Raw genomic sequence first — 15,365 nt, 5'->3', positions numbered from 1 at the left:
AAGTATAGTTTCAGCTACATTTGATTGGGGATATTAAATCGCACACATAAACTCATGGGAAAATATCTAACATTTCACTGACATGATAGAAAATACACAGCAGTAACCAAATGTACTCAGAATTACAGAAAATTTTAATTTCAATTCTTTTTGCAAACAGATCAATATGAGTTTAATAATCCTTTGTAAACAGGGCTTTATTTCTACGTTTAATACAATCCCATATTAATTGCTCTTCATTCTTCTCATATTAAAATAAGAGGCACATATTTAAATCACTTTGATATACTGCTTTATATTCAGATATTAACGTAATGAATAAAAAAATTAAAATTAACCTTAGAGATGATAAAATTCAATTTTGTCAAGGCAAATCCTACACTTTGAAGTGATTGTGTCTTACACCACTCCTCTATGTAAAACCCAACAATGGGTCCCCTCATATTGCTTTTAGGAGTTGTTGTTGTTTTTTTTTTTTTTGTATTTTATTTATTTGACAGAGAGAAAGAGAGAGAGAGAGCACAAGCAGGGGGAGCAGCAGGCAGAGGGAGAGGGAGAGGCAGTCTCCCCGCCAAGCAGGGAAGCCAATGTGGGGCTCAATCCCAGGACTCTGGGATCATGACCTGAGCCAAAAGCAGATGCTTAACTGACTGAGCCACCCAGATTCTCATACTACTTTTAGGATGAAATTTAACACAACCTACCAGATCCTTTAAAGTATGGCCCTCGCTTAATGTCCTAGCTTCATGTCTCAACTCTTCTTTTCCCAGATACTACACACCAGTCACTCGGGATCATTTAAATTCATTTCTTTCTTGCTTAAGGATCTTAGTAGACATGAATCCCTCCCACGTCTGCCTGTGGTTTCTTTACTAAATTCCAGCACCTTCTTATCTTTTAGCTCTTGGCTTAGATGTCATTACCTCTGAATGCGACCACTGTCCATCCCATGTGGGTTGCATGTCCAGCCCTGTACTCATGTAGCACTCTACCCATGTTTATCCGATCTTACAATATGCCCTACACCTGGCACAGTGCTGAAATAATTAGAATACAGCCAATAGGTCAGGTGACTTTTAAAAGCAGATGTTATATGTGACCTGAAATAAGATCCCAGGTTTCTTGACTTCCCAGTAATGTTTTTAACCTTCTATGTTCTTCCTATATTATATTCAACAATTTATATAGAATTACCAAAACAAAAAAACAAACAAACAAAAAAAGTAACAGAAAGGGTTCCCACAACTTCTGGTGGCCCTTACATTTTTTCAATTATCTGTGTAAACGCTATCTTTGGTGTTAAAAAGTTGTGTGCAGTTGTGCTTGTATGTGTACGCATACATGCAGAAACGTATCTTTTAATAAATAGGTATCATTGCTACATAATAATGTCAGCCCATGAAATTCATCAGTCTAACCACAATTTTGTATCTCAGCTACACCACTGATCCACTGAGTCCTCTCTTTATAGCCATCAACCTGTTCATTTTTCATTCCTTCTTCATTTGCTTCTTCCCAGCATAAATTCTATAGCTTGAATTATTATGATTTCCTTGCAAATACCCTTAACTCTCTTGTTCCTCTTTCTCTGCCATCAGTCTCCCAGAATAAAAAAAGCCAAGTCTGATTAAACCCTACATGTCCTCACACCCGTGACTATAGATAGACAAAAACTACACAACCATATTGACTGGTTTCACTTCAAATTCAGAATAACAAACCTACAAGTAGACCCTGAACACTACCTAGAAGTCCTACTGTGTTTCCCTGGTTTGTCTATTCCTTTCTCACTATTTCACAGTGATCTCTGTTCTCACATTTTTCTGTCCTCAAATTGTTCTTCTTTATTCTCTATCCCCTTGCACAAAATTTCCCAATTGATGCCCGTACTTAATAAATAATTGAAAAGACAAAAGCAACAACAAACTCCTTAAAACTACAAACTTCTCATCCTGAAGACTACAAACCAATGTGCATCAAACATGAATTCATTCTCATTGATTCTATCATTGATTTTTGCTCTTTGGCCTCAACTAGTCTGTTTCTTCAGTTCCTTCACAGCCTGCAGATCCTGGCTAAAGCATCACTTTCTTAGAAGGGTCTTTCTTGACCAACCTACATAAAGTTACAAAAGAGTATAGGCTTTATTTTTACTACTGTAACTGCCATTCCCAGAATAATGCCTAGCAAAAAAATAAGGATTAGGGAGAGCAGAAAAGAATTTTGAAATTCTAAACAAAATAAGGATCATGTTCTGATTCATTATACTTAAGGGCACATCATCTCATAAATGGCTATGAATGGCTCTAAAAATTACATCACTACATAAAAACACCCTCATGAATAGTTCTCAGAACACTTAATCTTTCTGAAATTTGTGCCTTTGATCCAAAATGCAATGGAATAAGTAGGAGGTAATCAGTAATAATCATCCCCTTTAGTGATTTCACAATCAGTGACATGATAACTACTTCTTACATCTATGTACTTGAGTCATGCAAATAAGCATTTATGCCATCCATATAATGTAAAAGTTAGACCAAAAGACCAAATTAAATCTTGTTAAATGCCTGAAATAAGCATTTTTATCCACAAGAGACATTCATTATACAGAATACTGCTTTTCAAGTGGTAGCATTATTCAACATGATTTTAATTTCTGCGACATTAATTGTTAGGAATTAACTATTGGCATTTAAATATACAGGCATAAGAATGACTGAACACCTAATGTATGCAGAGTATGTTAGAGTCTTGGGGATACAAAGATAGTCAACTCATGGATAGATATATGTAAGTAATATTAAGAAAAGTGACAGATAATGGAAACAAGCTTAAAGTGCTATAGAAACCCAGGTGAAGAAGCAATTAATTCTGGAGTGATCATAAAAGGATACAGAAAATAAGCAGGATTGGAGCTGGACATTAAACATGAATGGAAGTTTGTCCAAAATATAATTTCCTCTTTAACGATTCTCAGTAAGATAAATATTTAAAGCAGTGCATTGTTATATTATAAAAAATTATAAAACAATAATCACAGAATAACTAAAGCCCAGGTGTTTGGGAAACAGAATACACTTAGTCAAATGTCATTTAAAAGAAAAAAAACTCCCAAGAAGTAGATGAAATTAAGTCTAAAATGACATCCTCAAAATTAAACATTAAAGAATTCAAAACCTTAGAATAGAAACAAGTCTTCTGAATTTTATGCTGTACTTTTTCCAGTACTGATAGGTTATTATTAAGAATAAAATATCAGTTAGTAAACAACCAATTATTTAATGATTATAGTAGGTTGTATCCTACATGGCAATGATTGTTCTTATTTTTTCTAGTCCTTTACCACTCATGGAATAAAAAATAATTCTCTAGCTCATAAAAATGAATAACTTCTTAATTATATCATCATATATGCTAAATATCTTTTTGGCATATATACAGTAAGTATATATTTTGTACACATATATGTACATTATGTTATAGTATATATTATATATATATTTTGACATATGTATTTACCATAATTCAAAAAGGTACTTCCATTTTAAAAGCTACATTTAAAAAATGAAAAATCATCTTTTTGAATTGATTTATTATATATTGAGCTGCTGAGGGGTTTTTTTCATGATTAAAAAAAGACCATATTACAATGAAAAAAGTATCTTACTTCAGGATCTTATCAGTCATATTAACACTTATTTTGACTGCTTTTGTAAACCTTTCTTCCATTCTTCTTTACTAAAATAACCAAACTGACTTCATGCTCATTCTAAAACACAGCAGGGCTGATCTCCCTTTGGGCTATGTTTTCCCTCTGCCTGGAATGCTCTTTCTCTAGATATCCATTTTGCCTACTCCTCACTTTCTTTAATTCTTGCATCAGCCATCACATCCTCAGTAAGTCTTATCCTAACCACCCTGTTTAAAATGCCACCTTTCCCCCCTCCACCCTATCCTATCTCCAAATTCCTGGTCCCTCTTTCCCTCTTTCCCCACTATATTTTCATAACATTTTTTATCTCCTTTTTATCTTGCTACAACACTTCCGGTTTATTATGTTTTAATTATTGGTTTTCTATACTACTAGAATTTAAGCCCATGAGCACTGAAATTTTATCCAGGTTGTTCACTGATATATCCCAAAGACTCTAAACCCATGACAGGCACAGAAGAAGTACTCAATAAATACTTGTTGAATACTGAATAGAAACGAATAGAACATAGTAACCAGAAAATTTTCAGGTGATTTTACCAATGAATTCAATAAAATGATTAAGAAAGAAAGAATGTCATCTGATACAAGCTTTTTTCAGAGACTAGTGATAGACAGAACACTTGAAAGTACCTACAAAGAGACAGAAGTTGTTTTTTTTTTTTAAAGAACCAAACAGAAATTCCAGATATGAAAATTAAAATAATTGAATTGAAAAATTCCCTGGACGGGTTTAATAACAGACTTGCACAGGCAGAAGAAAACCAGCCAACTTAAAGCCAAGTAATTTGAAATTATCAAGTCTGAGGGAAAAAAAGAAAAAGAAATGTAGAAAAATGAACAGAGCCTAAGGGACTCATGAGATCCCATCAAGAGGACCAATATAAGCATTACGAGTAAGAGAAGAAGAAGAAGAAAAAGAAACAGAATGAGACAAGGAGAATATTTGAAGAAATGATGGCTGAAAACATCATAAATTTAAGTAAAATACATGGATATACAAATCCAAGTAGATGGATCTACAAACCTAAGAGGCCCCCAAAACTGCAAAGATAAATCCCAAGAAACCTATACTGAGACACATTATAATGAAGCTGTCGAAAGACAAAGACAAAGAAGGAATCTTGAAGGCAGCAAAAGAAAAGCAACTCACCATTTACAAGATCTCCCAGCAGAAATCTTGTAAGTCAGAAGGTAGTGGGACAACACAGTTAATGTGCTGAAAGAAAGACTTGTCAACTGAGAATTTTATATGCAGCAAAAGTGTCCTTCAAATACGAGAAAGAAATTAACACTTCCCCAAATAAATAACAGCTGAGGGAGTTCACTGCCACTAGATCTGTCCTACAAGAATTGCTAAAGAGAGTCCTTCGGGTTGAAGTGAAGGATGCTACACATTACATAATGATAAAAGGATTAACCACCAAGAAGATATAACAATTATAAATATATATGCACAAAACATCAAAGCTCCAAAATATATAAAATAAACATTGATGTAATTGAAGGAGAAATAAACAGCTCTACTATAATAGCAGGAAACTTCAATATGTTGCCTTCCCTAACAGGTAAAACAAAGAGACAGAGGTCAGTAAGGAAATACAGCACTTGAACAACACTATGGCCCAACTGGATCTAAAAGACACATACAGAATGTCCATCTAACGATAGCAGAATACACATTTTTCTCAAGTGTAGATGGAACATTCTGCAAGATAAACCACATGTTTGGCCACAAAACAAGTCTTAATAAAATTTAAAAGGCTGAAAATATACAAAATACCTTTTTCAGTTGGAACATGATGGAACTAGAAATCAACAGCCAAAGAAAAACTGGAAAATTGATATATACATGGAAATTAAACAACACACTATTAAATTAATAAGTCCTCTAAGAAATCACAAGGAAAATTAGAAAATATCTTGAAGCAAATGAGACTACGACATAGCAAAACTTAAGGGATACAGCAAAAGCAGTGTGAAGAGGCAAATTTATGTTAAATTTAACATAATATTTATGTTAAATATAAATTTATGTTAAAAAAAGAAAAATCTCAAGTCCTAATTTTATACCCTAAAACTAGAATTAAAGGAAGAGGAACAAATTAAACCCAAAAGAAAAGGAAATAATAAATACTAGAGCAGTGATAAATAAACAGAAAAGACAAAAACAACAGAAAAAAATCAACAAAGCCAAGAGTTTGTTCTTCAAAAGATAAAATCGACAAACCTTTAGTTAGAAAGAAAAAAAAAAAAAGGAGAAGAAACAAATAAGCAAAACCAGAAATGGAAGAGGGGGCATTACTACTAATTTCATAAAAATAGAAAGGATTGAACTAGGAAAAATTACATGCCCACACAATGGATAAATTAAATGAAATGGACAAATTCCTAAAAACACACAAGCTACCAAGGCTGAATCATGAAAAAATTAAAAATCTGAATAGGCCTATAACTAGTGAGGAGATTGAATCAGTCATCAAAATTCTCAACAGCAAAAGAAGCTCAGGACCACGTAGATATACTGGTTAATTCTACCAAACACTGAGGATAAGTTAACACCTTAAACAAAATTTAACACCTTAAACTCTTAACAAGTGAGGACTAAGAATTCTTGAACTTCCAAAAAATTTAAGAGGAGTGAGCACTGCCTAACACGTTCTATGAGTCCAGCTTTACCCTGATACCAAAGCCAGGCAAGGACACTGCAAGAATACCAATATCCCAATAAACACTGATACAAAAATCTTCAAATAAAATACCACCACTCTGACTTCAACAGTGTATTCAAAGGGTCTCAATAGTGTATTCAAAGGATCATACATGATGACCGAGTGGGATTTATTCCTAGAATGCAGGAATGGTTCAATATATGAAAATCAATCAATGTAATACATGATATTAACAAAATAAAGGGTAAAAAATGTTCATTTAAATAGATGCAAAAATGTGTTTGATAAAATTTAATATTTATTTAAGATTTAAAAAAAAAAAAACCCTCAAACGAAGAATAGAAGAAAATTCCCTGGACATAATAAAGGCCATGTATGAAAAACCCATAGCAAACATCACACTCATTGGTGAAAGACTGACAGCCTTTCCTCTTAGAACAGGAACAGGTAAGGAGGCCTACTTTTGCCATTTCTATTCAACACAGTACCAGAAGTCCTTGCCAGAGCAAGTAGTCAAGAAAAAGAAAAGGCATCCATAGATAAAGAAGGTGGGGTATATATATAAAATGTAATATTAGCCATCAAAAAAAAAGAAACCTTGCCATTTGCAATGATTTGGATGGAACTAGAGGATATCAGTCTAAGCAAAATAAGTCAGTCAGAGAAAGACAATTATCATATGATTGCACTCATATGCGGAGTTTAAGAAACAAAACAGACAAGCATAGAGGAAGAGAGGGAAAAATGAAACAAGACAAAATCAGAGGGAGACAAACCAAGAGACACTTAACTATAGGAAACAAACTGAGGGTTCTTGGAGGGGAAGGAAGTGGGGGGATGGGGTAACTGGGTGATGGGCATTAAGAAGGGCACGTGATATAATGAGCACTGGGTATTATATAAGTCTGACGAATCACTGAACATTACCTCTGAAACTAATAATACACTATATGTTAATTAATTGAATGTAAATAAAATTAAACTAAAAAAAAAAGAATAAAGTCTTCCCATAACAAAAGTAAAAAAAATCTAAATTGGAAGGGACGTTTAAAATTATCTCTATTTCTCTATTCACAGATGACTTGATCTTATATGCAGAAAACTCTAAAGAAGCCACAAAAAGACTGTAAGAACTAACCAATGAATTCAGAAAAGCTGTGAGATATTAAGTCAGTTTCATTTCTATACACTAACAATGAATCTGAGAAGGAAATCCAGAAAACAATTCTCTTTACAATAACACCAAAAAGAATAGAATACTTAGGAATAAAGTTAAGCAAGGAGGCAAGAGACTTGTACAGTATAAACTATAAAGTACTGTTGAAAGAAATTAAACAAGACACAAAGAAATGTAGAGACAACCTGTGTTCACATATTGGAAGACTTGATATTGTTAAGATGTCAACACTACCCCAATCTACAGATGCATTCCCTATCAAAATCCCAAAAAGAAATAGAAAAAAAAAATCCATCTTAAAAATCATATGGAATCTGAAAGAATCTCAAATAACCCAAACAATCTTAAAAAGAAGGATAAAGTTGGAGGTCTCCCACTTCCTGATTCCAAAACTTACTTCAAAGTTACAGTAATGAAAACAGTGTGATCCTAGCAGAAAGACAAATACATAGACCAAAAGAATAAATTAAAGAACCCAGAAATAAAACCTCATATATATGGTCAAATGATTTTCAACAAGACTGCCAAGATCATTAAATAGGGAAAGAACAATCTTTTCGACAACTGGTGTTAAGAGAACTGGATAACCACATGTAAAAGAATAAGCTGAATTCTTCTGTTATACCATATACAAAAAATTAATGCCCCGCCCCCACATCAGGTTCCAGGATCAGCAGGGAGTCTGATTGGGAATCTCTCTCTCTCTCCTCCTCCTCCTCTGCCCCTCCCCCCATGCATGCTTGCTCTCTCGCTCTTTCTCAAGTAAATAAAGCTTTAAAAATTAAGAAAGATCCAAAAAATTAACCCTAAATGTATCAAAGACTTAAACATAAGAGGTAAAACTGTAGTACTTAGAAGAAAAATTAGGGGAAAAGCTTCATAGCAGTGGATTTGGCAATGATTTCTTGGATCTGACACTCAAACACAGGCAACAGAAAAAAACAGATAAACTGGATTTAATAAAAATTAAAAACTCTTGTGCATCAAAGGATGCTATCAACAGAGCGAAAAGACAACCTACAGACAGAAGAAAATATTTGCAAGTCATATATTGTATAAAGGGTTAACAAGAATGTAAAAAGAACTCCTAAAGGACAACAAAATAACCCAATTTAAAATATGGGCAAAGAACATGAATAGATACTTGTCCAAAAAGATACACAAATGGCCAATAAGCAAATGCAATGACGCTCATCGCTACTGATCATTAGGAAAATGCAAACCGAAACCATAATGAAATACCACTTCATACCCATTAGGATGGCTATTATAAAAAACACAGAAAACAAGCGTTGTTGAGGTTGGGAGAAACTGGAACTCTTGAACATTGCTGGTGGGAACGTAAACTAGTACATTTGCTGTGGAAAATGGGATAGTGGTTCCTCAGAAAAACACAGAATTAACAACAACTCTACTTTGGTTATATATTTAAAAGAACAGAAAGACGGTTCTCAAAGAGATATATGCATACTCACGTTCATAGCTGTATTACTCTCAGTAGCTCAAAAGCAGGAGAAAGCCACATGTCCATCAATGGACATGCAGTAATGCTGTATGGATCTACAATGGAATATTACTCAGCCTTAGAAGGGCAAGGACATTCTGACACGTGCTGCAACATGGGGTAGCCTAGAAGACCTTATGCTTTCCGAAAAAAGGCCTCCAAGACCCTACCCCCCAACACCCTGGTGGTCAGGATTTCAACACAGGAATTTTGGAAGGACCCAAATATTCAGACCAGAACACCATCTGAAATTGCCTGCTGAAGTATCTGGTATTAACTGTTTTCCAGACTGACTCAGTCCAACACATCCAACCCATCTGAGGAGAGACGAGAGAGAATGGAGAAAAGGCCACAGGTAATGGCTGAGAGTTTTCCCAAATAGGTGGAAGGCGTGAACACTCAGAGTCAGGAAGCTCAAGTGGGGGAGATAAAAAGAAATCCCCAGTTAGACACACACCACTGTAAAACCATGGAACACCAAAGACAAAAGCTCTTAAAACCAACCAACTGGAAATGATATATTACGTGTAGAGGAAATCAATTAGAACGACTGCTGAGATTTCCTTTTGTTTAGATTTATTTATTTGAGATAGACAGACAGCTAGGGGAGGGGCAAAGGGAAAGGGACACAAGCAGACTCCCTGCTGAGAGGGGAGCCCCACACAGGGTTCGATCCCAAGACCCTGAGATCATGACCCGAGCAGAAATCAAGAGTCAGACACTCAGCTGACAGCCTTCCAGGTGCCCCTTGATGGCTGATACTTCAGTAGAAAGCGGAAGTATGATATATTCAAAATATATATAGACACATTCAAATGAAAGAAAATAATTGTTAATCTAAAAATAAACAAAGATATCCACAAAAGTATCTTGCAAGATAAATTCATTTTTCACCAAAAAAATTTGTGTTCAACAATAACGACCCCTGAGAAAGAGCACGTGTATAGGATACCTTTCAAGAATAATAATGATCCACAAGAAAGGTCTGAATTGCCAAAAACAGCAAAGAAACTGTTACGCATGTGTATAAATCTAAACCAGCACTGCCTGCAAGACACAATAATACATAATAATGAATGATAATAATAATGAATTGAAGAATAATGAATAAAATGAATAATAATGACAAATAATGAAAAGTGCCAATAAGATTTCAATGTTCCTAAATTCCTTATATGGTTAAAGAGGCACTTCGAAATAATAACTTCAGACTTTTAAGATAGATATACATGCTAAATACCTACATTAAACATGAGAACCTCAAAATACCATTCTATAAAGAAAGTAGCAGGTGGCTTTACTCAAAGCCAAGCAATATTGTAATACCTCGGTTCTTACTTTTAAAAAATACTCATCATATATATTTGCAGAACATTATTGAAGGATCCTTCCCTTAACGCACTCACTTCCACCAAGCGGTTTCAACTTCCCCACATAAAGTTTAAGTTAGATTCAAAAGGAACTCCTGCCTCTGACCGAAGAAACATACTGGAAGGTCAACAGGTCAGCTACCTAAGCTGTCCCTCTCCACAGGGCAGCCAGAACGATCTCCAAACAGAAAATCAGATCACATTATTTTCTTGCTCACAAGCCTTCAACATCCATATCCCTACTGCCTTCCCCAGACCCTGAACATCTGGCTCTTTCTGATACCCCTAAACTCACCCCAAGTTTTTCTTCACCACTCCCTGTGTCTTCTGCCTTCTGACAGGTCTTAGGACACCATAAAGTATTGTCTGCCACGGGAGGTCCTGTTGTCTTGGCCTAGCTGCTTCCCCAAACCCTCTGCATGGCTGGCCTGACCTTCTCTGGTACATATACCATGAAGTACACCCACAAATGAACTACCCCTGCTTTTATCTTATTGTCCGATTATCCTCTTGGCATGATTGTGAAAGTAATAAAGCCTCCCTGGTTAAAAGACGCCCACTAGGGACGCCTGGGTGGCTCAGTTGGTTAAGCAGCTGCCTTCAGTTCAGGTCATGATCCCAGCGTCCTGGGATCGAGTCCCGCATCGGGCTCCTTGCTTTGCAGGGAGCCTGCTTCTCCCTCTGCCTCTGCCTGCCATTCTGTCTGCCTGTGCTCGCTCTCTCTCCCCCTCTCTCTCTGATAAATAAATAAAATCTTTAAAAAAAAAAAAAAAAGACGCCCACTAAAAAGTGTGCTTGCCATATAAAACAACTTCGCAGAACAGGATGAATGACCACACAAATTTGGGGTATCTCCTCTTACAGAATTTTAAAACACACTCACAGAAATCTCTGGTCTAACTTAACTGTAGATCCGATGAACTAGACACATACCCCTTTCAGCTTTCCAATAACATAGGTAATAAAGTATAGCTTAAAACAGACCTTTGTCTAGTTATATATAATGGTCTGTTTTGAATAAGCCATAATCAATGTTGTGTTCCCTTCAATCTGCTTAAAGAGGCTCTGTCGAGAGAGAAAACAAAGACTACTGATGCACTTCCATACATGTATTCTTTCTACCACCCCTTTCCTTAGTTTGTAATTATGGGGATAAAAGTACCCGCTTAAAATAAATGTTGAAACCAAAAGAAAGGCTATCATTTCCTAGCAAATTTCCCCATAGTTAAAAAGTGGCATTAGTAGGATGCCTGACTGGGTCAGTTGGTTAAGTGTCTGCCTTTGGCTCAGGTCATGATCCCAGGGTTCAGGGATCAAGCCCCACGTTAGGAATCCTTGCTCAGCGGGGAGTCTGCTTCTCCCTTTGCCTGATGCTCCCCCACTTGTGCTCTCTCTCTGTCTCTCTGACAAATAAATAAAATCTAAAATAAAATAAAATGTGGCATTAGTAAAAACCTAAAACAACTTTAAGTCATCAGAACACTATCTTTAGTTTTCAAACAAACTTATAAGCTTCAATGTCCACAGCCATAAAATGCAATGAAAATGTGTGTCTGAACTATTTCAGAGTTGATTTAAGTATCAAATAAGGAAATGCTTTATAAATTGTAATACAGGACTACTGTACTCCTTTTTAAAGGAAGAAAGTTGGATTATGGTTTTGGCCACAGAATTACCCATTCAGATTAGTAAGGCATATTCTCTAAGTCCGAAATCACAACCTGAAATGTTTGAGATGTGAAATACATGAGTGAAGCAGGTGGGAGGAAGTACAGGCAGAGAGTGACCTTGTGAAACCTGGACGGTGTAGGCCCCCCCATCCAAAATGGGCCAACCACCTGCAGGCTTCAGCAGCTAGCAGCTGTAAGCTCTACCTTGCAACTGTTTTTCAGGAAAAGCTAGAACTCTGGAAACTTATATAAAAAGTACTAATTTTAAAAATATTGGTAAATGAAGGGTGCCTGAGTGGCTCAGTCAGTTAAGCGTTTGCCTTTGGTTCAGGTCATGATCCCATAATCCCAGGGGTGGAGTCCCCCACCCCACTGCATCCAGCTCCCTGCTCAGTGGGGAGCCTGCTTCTCCCTCTCTCTCTGTCCCTCCCCCAGCTTGTGCTTGCTCTCTCTCTCTCTCTCACTCACTCTCAAATAAATAAGCAAAATCTTTAAAAGAAAATTAAAATATTGGTAAATGGATTTAAAGTATTCAATTATTTTTAAGTGATGAGCTCACCCAAATCAATATATCTCAAGACCAAATTCAGCTTTTAAGCTATTGCCTTATGACTTCTACATGAGGTTTTCTGTTCTTTGCAAGAAATGGACAATGGACAAAAACCTAACCACATGGTGTAATCATCCTCAGAGCTCAAGAAAATGGAAACAGCAGCTAGCATTTTTCTGACTGACTGCAATATGCCAGGTGCCTACTATGCTTATAACTTTATAAGCATTATGTCATTTAAGACTTAATGAGAGGCACCTGGGTGGCTCAGTCATTAAGTGTCTGTCTTCAGCTCAGGTCATGATCCCAGGGTCCTGGGATCAAGCCCCACATTGGGCTCCCTGCTCCGTGGGAGGCCTGCTTCTCCTTTTGGGGCGCCTGGGTGGCTCAGTGGGTTAAAGCTTCTGCCTTCGGCTCCGATCATGATCCCAGAGTCCTGGGATCGAGCCCCGCATCGGGCTCTCTGCTCAGGAGGGAGCCTGCTCCCTTTCCCCTCTCTCTGTCTGCCTCTCTGCCTACTTGTGATCTCTGTCTGTCAAATAAATAAAATATTAAAAAAAAACAAAACTTAATGAGAAACACTCCAGAAAGGCATTACTGTAACCCGCAACCTGGGATTAGACAGACTTTTTAAGGTCAAAATGCTGGTGAATGGTGGAGTCAAGAAAAAGACCAGGTCAAAGCCCATGGTAGAAAGCTGCTGTTCAATGATGGATTATTTTAGTTCAGAAGAGTAATGCTCCCCAGCTAGAGGCTCCTGACTCCCTGTGTGTCCCCAAAATGGTAAAAGGTCTTCTGTGACTTATTTTGAAAGTCTATTGGAAATATATTTACTCTCTAATGGATAACTGAGTTTGTTTCCTATTACCAAGGAAAGGGGGTTTGCTTCTTAGATACAGTCTTTCAAATTATAGCTCCAGGGGAAAGATTAATGAAGGGATCTTTGTTTTTTAAAAAAAAAAAAAGGTGGAAATGAAAAGTTTAGAGCACCGACATTACAGAAATCATTAAAATGATAAAAACATTGTTACATCAAAACTTTATATAATCTACATTCATATACTATAAAGTAGATTTGTACTTCCAAATATTTGTTCACAAAACTATTAGTAGCAACTAGTGGACCTTCAAATATTTTGGATTTGGCAGAGAAAAGTTATTTTTCAAACACTTGCCCAAAAAATTCTGGCCGTAAATATACAGTTGAAAAAGGAAGGCAAGACAATGCTATCCCCTTTTGTGATGTGACCACAATCTCTACAAATTGATATACCAAGCTGGTATTAAAGACCATCAAGTTTAATCTTTCATTTTGGACTTTTTCCTCCCACCAACAATAATAAAAAAGGACTAAGACAAATGAGAGTAATTTTTCACACATGCTAGACCTCACATCAATATATTCATAAAAAACAAGTTATCGTTGAAATCTTACACATCTTTAAGTTCTCCCATTTGAAAACAATTATCTTTTATAAGGTAATAAAAACCGATATGGCATGAATAACATGGACCCTCATTTATTTGTCAAAACTTGGAACTTAGGCTCCAGCAAACCCAGAAAACTGGTCAACTTTATCACCTACCTTTAGAAAAGTCTCAAAGTAAAACACAATATTGCTCAGATACAAGACATCAAGTGTCCACGCTGCAGCTGCGGTCCTGGGCCTGTGACACACAACAGCGAAGTCATGGTGTTACAGGGATAAGCATCCAGGATCTGGGGAAAATAATTAGAAGATGAACTTACAAACATGTAAGCAGTATGGCAGGACTACAATTTTTTCCTCCATTTTAGCATTTTTACACAACTAACACGGAGCACAAAGCACATCTCCTATACCAGCATAAAACAAATCTAAAGTCACTGGATCAAGGCGAATTACAAAAATTAAAAAAAAAAAAATTAAGGCTTTAGGAGCAACTACAATCACCAAGAAAACTGCAGACACAATGAAACCCATGAGTATTCTTCGGATTTTCAAACATTTTTTTTTTTTTTTAATTTTAGTGCCCTTACAAACTATTTCAAGGCTTACGTCTAATCACCATCCTAGTACTAATGATCTCTTAAAATTTGTTTTAAATTTCTCTTAGGAAAATGTCAGCAGGGTGCAAAAAGTAGAAACTACTGGAAAACAGAACGGGACTGTTAGCAAGTTGAAAGGACATCGTTTCTGGGAGGATTCCCCTATTTCTCAACAAGGATCACAGTGCTCTGGTCTGCCCTTTCCCTCCCCTTAGAAAACTTTGCTGAGACGCTTGGAGTTGCAGGGACCCCAGCCCCACCGACCTGCTCCGAGAGAAATCATCCCCGAGCAAGAGCTCCCTGGGGCCGACCCGGCGCGACGTGGCGCCACAAGTTCCCGCCCGCCCCGGGCGCGGGGGCGAGGTGCGTCCTCCCCTCCGCTTCTCTCCGCACCGCCTTCACGCTCCCGGTCCAGGTCTCCCAGCCGGCGTGGGGACGCGCGCGGGCACCCTGGCCTCGCACTCTCGGAGCCCGGGGCGCGCCCTCCACGCCCCCGCAACCCCCGAGGCCCGAATGCGACTCCGCCTCCTGCGCCGCGCAGGCCCCGCCCCCTCCCCGGGCTCCTCGCCAGACTGGCGCGGCCCTGACCCCTACCTGGGCCGGAAGTGGGTGCCCGCTTACTCCCTTCCCGGAGTGCGGGAACGTGCTTCCTCCCCGCCGCGCCCCCGCCGCACCCCA

At 37.3% G+C, this 15,365-nt stretch overlaps 1 protein-coding gene across 1 annotated transcript in view; it reads right to left on the bottom strand.

Annotated features, from left to right (window-relative positions):
- Window positions 1-14,986, bottom strand: part of MYO3A (myosin IIIA) — a 231,609-nt gene extending 216,623 nt beyond the window's left edge. The window contains exons 1-2 of the mRNA XM_032848954.1: window positions 14,952-14,986; window positions 14,245-14,378 (exon numbers count right to left, since the gene is read on the bottom strand). The gene's annotated coding sequence lies outside the window, so the exon portion shown is untranslated. The remainder of the gene's footprint in view (window positions 1-14,244; window positions 14,379-14,951) is intronic.
- Window positions 14,987-15,365: the final 379 nt, after the last annotated feature.

Source organism: Lontra canadensis, unplaced genomic scaffold (assembly GCF_010015895.1).
Source record: "Lontra canadensis isolate GAN:19392208 unplaced genomic scaffold, GSC_riverotter_1.0 scaffold215, whole genome shotgun sequence".
Classification (NCBI taxonomy): Eukaryota; Metazoa; Chordata; class Mammalia; order Carnivora; family Mustelidae; genus Lontra; species Lontra canadensis.
This window is presented reverse-complemented; position numbering and strand designations above follow the sequence as displayed.